General features: G+C 41.1%; 1 pseudogene; it reads right to left on the bottom strand.

The window, feature by feature from the left end:
- Positions 1-630: 630 nt before the first annotated feature.
- LOC103299292 (nucleolar and coiled-body phosphoprotein 1-like) lies at positions 631-2,682 on the bottom strand (annotated as a pseudogene).
- Positions 2,683-5,447: the final 2,765 nt, after the last annotated feature.

The raw sequence follows: 5,447 nt of genomic DNA, 5'->3' as shown, positions 1-5,447 counted from the left end.
CACACCATAATTTTGCCTGTAACAAAATAGTTAATTTTATCCCCCAAAGTAGCTACATCCATGCTGGCTAAAAACTTCAGTCTTAGACCGCATGAATGAGGAAGAACTACATAGTGCATGCTTAACAGACATACATTAACCATTCTCAACTGCCCCTCACAAGGGCTGAGTGATAGGAGGGATGAAATGTGGACATGTGCACTCACATAGGCAGAATTCTCCAATTATAAAAATTCACACATGTAACCTTTACTATGTCTTGGCCAATAGCTTTTATCTATGGGAACACACCTCTGAAAATCACAACAAAAATCAATAGGAAATGATTCAATAGAAAATATACAATTTTCTCAGCATGAGGACTTCCACAGAACAGGGAGAATGGAATGACAACTAAAACTAATTTTTATTTAAACAGAACACTCCCCTTACCTTGTCCTTGCTACTCAACACTCACAAGTCTGTACAAAACTACGAACACAGAAAAGGACCAGAGAGGATGTTCCGATACAATGTCTTCGGACCTATTCTAGGCTGCTGTCCTTACCCATACCTCCCCGCTAATAGAGCTGAGAGCTCCTAGGTCCACTGGGGAAAGTAAGTAGTCTTGGATCATCACCCCTGCTTTGCTAGGATCACCCCAGGTCACTCGCTGTCAAACTTAATTGAATTAACCTGGACAGAGATGGAGCCTCCCCTGTAACTGCCCCGCTTCTTCTTGGTCTTCTCGTGCCGGAAGGATTTGCCTTTGGTGAACTTCTGGACCTGATTGGCTCATTCTCTCCAGTCTCCGGCTACATCTTGCTTGGCATCAAAGGAATTGTCTGCCACTGGAGCATCCACCTCAATTTCTTCCTCCCTGATCCTTTGGAATGGGGATGATGCCCTTTTTTCTGCCTGGCTTAGAAACTGCTACTGCTGCCTTTGTCTTTCCTTCCTCCTCCTTGTTGCTGTTCCTATCTGCTTTTCTATTCTGGGCAGTCGGTGTAGTGGTGTCATTGGTTTTGAGGGCTTGTGGTCTAGGATTACCCTTGCCCTTGGGCTTCTCCTCCTCCTCCTCTTCCTCCTCTTCTTCACTGGAGTCATCTGAAGAACTGCTGCTGCTCTTGGCCTTTACTGTCTTTGTGGAGGCTGGCTTGGAAGAGGCTACAGCTCCTGCTGTCTTCTGTGGCTTCTTTTTAGCTGGGGGTCTAGATGCCTTCTCTTCCTCCTCTTCCTCACTGCTAGAGCTGTCTGACTCAGAGCTGCTATCCCCACCACCCTGAGAGGCCTGTTTGGCAGGCAAAGATAGCGCTGCTTTGGCCATCACCTTGGCCTTAGGGGTGGTCACTGTCTTCTTTGCCTTCCCCACATCCTCCTCCTCACTAGAACTACTCTCCTCCTCACTGGAGCTACTATCAGCCTTTCTGGTCAGAGGCTTCTGGCCACTGTCTGCAGGCTGCTTGAGAGCTGTGGCTGTCTTAGCTGCTTGGGAGTGGTAGCTGGCCTACTTGAGGGATTTTTGGTGTCACTGGCTGGCTTGGCAGGAGCTTCTTCCTCAGAACTGTCAGAGTCTGAGCTGTCCGAAGAGCTCTCTGCTGCCTTCTTTGCTGGAACTGGTTTAGTGGCTGCTTTAGAGATGACTGGCTTAGCTGGTGGCTTCCTTTCTTCTTCAGAGCTTGAATCAGATTCATCACTGCTGTTGTCACTGCTCTCTTCAGGCTGTTTCTTCTCTGCAGCTTTCTTCAGAGTCTGGGTTCCCAGGGACTTTTTGGGTGGGGGAGCAGAAGGCAGGGGGACTGAACTATATGGACCTGTTTTTTTCTTCATGGGCTTTTTCTGCTCCTCTTCCTCCTCCTCACTCGAGAAGTCCTCACTGCTGGAACTCTTTTGGGTAGGGGTGGCAGCTGCTTTCACTGGAGCCTTGGCCACTACTTGCTTTTTAGGCACAGTCTTCTTAGAGATGGCTGCTGCCTTCTCCTCCTCTGAGTCATCGCTGCTGCTACTGCTGCTGCTGCTGCTACTACTACTACTACTGCTAGCTGCTTTGCCATTAGCTACTTTAGGTGCTGCTTGAGTGGGTGTGCCTGGTTTGGCTGGCTTTAGTCTGAGCTTTAGCTGCCACAGGTGTTGCCTTTGGCTTCTGGTTCTTTGGTGCCTCATCCTCTGAGCTTGAGTCAGAATCAGAATCAGAGCTCTTGGCCTTCTTAGGAGGAGTTTCAACCGCCTTGGTTTGGGGCTTAACTCCCTTCTGGACACGCTTTTTCTTTTTGTCCTCCTCTTCCTCCTCATCATCACTGGATTCTTCACTGCTGCTGCTCTCTGATGCATTGGCTGAAGCCTTTCCAGGATGCTGAGGTAGACTGGCACGCTTGGCAGGTACAGCAACTTTCTTAGCTGGAGGCCCTTGGGCTTTCTCCTCCTCACTGCTGTCTTCACTGCTATCACTGGATGAAGTTTTTTTTTAGCCTTCTTAGTCACTGGTCCATTTGCTTGTAATTTCCGCTTTGGAGCATTGGTGGACCTATTGAGCCAGAAGCTATAGATGTCCAAGAAGGAAGAGGCATTGGCATTCTGCTGGGTAGAGACTGTTGCCTTGGCTAAATTATTGGCCACCTCTGAGAGTTGGTTATCATGCAGAAAGCCGAGCACGAGGGGATACAGGTCGCTGGGAACCATGCGGGGTAAGCTGGTGTCCGCCATTCTCTGGTCAATACAAGCACAAAATATTATACTGTAGTTTGTGAAAAGACTTAAAGAGGAACTAAAATAAAATGAAAATAGGACAATAGTGAAAGGAAAGATCAAGGAGGTATTAAATATTAATATTTTTTTGCAAGAAATGAGGCTTGAGTTTGACAGTTATAAGTGAAGGCAAGGTACAATGAGTATAATGTGAACAAATACACATAGGCAGGACTTAAAGAAGGGCTTCTATTTGATCAGAGTTTTGGATGCTCTAGTGAATTACAAATATTATGTTTATTTATTAAGCAATACTTTGTCTCCAATGGCCTCCAATGGTCCTAGATGGAAACCTATGGCAGACATTTGAGCCATTATTCTAAGTTTCCACTATTTTTATGCTGAGCTTTTTAAAAAGTTTTAGCTTATCAGCAGACACTAAGCTTCCTCTTAGACAAGAAACTGTGTTGGAGAATACCAACAGCTCATAAGAAAAAAATAATTGTGTGTGTGTGTGTGTGTGTGTGTGTGTGTGTGTGTGTGTATTGCATGAGAGAACCACATAAATTTTTATTTTTGCTCCAATTGGGGAGGAAGAGAGATTAGAAAAAGGGAAAGAGGAAAGAGGGGGGGAAAGAAAATCAGAGAAGTTAGAGAAGCATCAATGAAAATTTATTGGTGGTGGGATGCAGGAGTGGATACTATAATTGAGGAAGTAGAATCCTAGGAATCTGTGGAAGCCAAGAGATTGAAGGCCACATAGGAATTTCAAGAGTATGGTTGTTGGTCACAGAAGAGAGGAACTCATGACAATATTACATAGATCTCAAGAACTGGGGAAATATCAAGTGAAATGTGACCTATGTTTAAATTTTTATCATTTAAGATTGAGCTCTCAGTACCAAAATGTGTACACTCAACTTTTTTGTCTTTATGTAGATATGTGAAAATTGTTGTGTTTCTAGAATTGGACTTTTGAGGATACATTTCCAATTCACTATACAACTTGCCAGATAACACTTATTGTGTGATGTCTATTTCATACTAATCATGCAAAAGTAAGATTTTGTGTTTCAGGGGACAGTGAATTATTACAATATTTATAAAAACACTGATGTGTAAAAATGCTGACTATAGTCTATTGAATTATTTTATTTCATATTTTCCCCTTGGTAACAAAATGCTATTTATTAAGAGAAATTATTTTGAGATAAAGAGAGTATTTATTTTTCTTCAAACAAATTAAAAAGAAAGCTTTCCCCCATTTAAATTGTGTTTAATATATTGCCCTGACTGAGTTTGCTCAATTGGTTGGAGTGGCATCCCATACACCAAAAGGTTGTGGGTTTGATCTTCAGTTGGAGTACTTAGGGGAGGCAACTGATCAATGTTTGCCTCTCACATTGATGTTTCTCTCTCTCTCTCTCTCTCTCTCTCTCTCTCTCTCTCTCTCTCTCTCTCTCTCTTCCTCTTTCTCTAAAGTCAATAAAAACATATCCTCAGGTGAGGATTTAAAAATTTTAAAATGTCTTTAATGTATTTGCCATTGATATCTTGATTTAAGTCTCTTAGTGACTTAGTAACATACGTTATAATTCTACTTGTAGGATTAGATATTGACATTGACTAGAATTAGCAAGTTTATACAAGTAATGTTATGGTCATCATCATCATAATTGTACAAAAATGAATTTAAATAATAACCTATATTCAGCTATAATACTGAGTAGGGTTTGAAGTAAATCTCTCATTAATTAGTTTTCACGTTGAATTTTCTCTTTGACCCTTAAGCAATTACTGGATGTTCTGCAGGAGATAAATAACATAAACTATGTGAGGTGTAGCCATGGCAATATGATATTTGAGATACAAATCACAGAAGGAAATTGTTACTAGAATCATAATTGGAGATATCTTCCACATTCCTCCTAGTCCTCTTCCCTCATCCACATTTGCACACTGTTAACAAGATATTTTTCCTCTACTTATTGAAAAGTAGTATAAGAGATACTCTTTCTTAGAAGTTTTCCAAACAGGAATGACAAACTTGACAAAGAAGGATCTAGAATTATTTGACAATATAGACAAAATATTATATATTTTTTATTTTCTAACTTGAAATATGCTATTACAAAAGTAGTTATTCCTATTGCTGATTTTCTAGAGCAGTGCTTTTCAACCCTATTGTATAAATAAATCATTTGAGGATCTTGTTGAAATGCAGATTCTGATTCAATAGATCAGAAATAGGGCTTGAGATTCTGCATTTCTAACAAGTTCCCAGGAGATGCTGATCTTCTGGTCTATGAATTACACCTTGAGTAGCTTAGGATATAAATATATGTGGGCTTCCTAAGTGCCAGGCTCTATGCAGGTTGATAACACAGAGATATAACACTTATTACCTGCTATTGTGCATTGTACAGCTTAGAACTAAATGTGTGTGTATGTGTGTGTGTGTGTGTTTTAGATTAAGGAGTAGACATACCCTTAAATTTGATACTACTTATAATATGGCAAGTCTATTGTTTGCTATGTAAAGTTCAATCCTGAAATAATGTGGAATATCTGAATTGACAGCTGAGGAAGTTTTAAAGATAGAGGTCCCTCATTGTCTCAGATTCTGTCTAGCCTCCCTACCCTTTGGAGCAGTAAAACTGTCATTATCCTTAATTTTCTTACTCCAGCCTCATAATCAGGACTATAATTCTGAGTTTGAGTTGCTGTGGCAATTATCCTATATAATAAAAGGCTAATATGCAAATTGTCCCTACAGGCAGGAG

This window comes from Eptesicus fuscus, chromosome 1, assembly GCF_027574615.1.
Source record: "Eptesicus fuscus isolate TK198812 chromosome 1, DD_ASM_mEF_20220401, whole genome shotgun sequence".
In the NCBI taxonomy this organism is placed as follows: Eukaryota; Metazoa; Chordata; class Mammalia; order Chiroptera; family Vespertilionidae; genus Eptesicus; species Eptesicus fuscus.
This window is presented reverse-complemented; position numbering and strand designations above follow the sequence as displayed.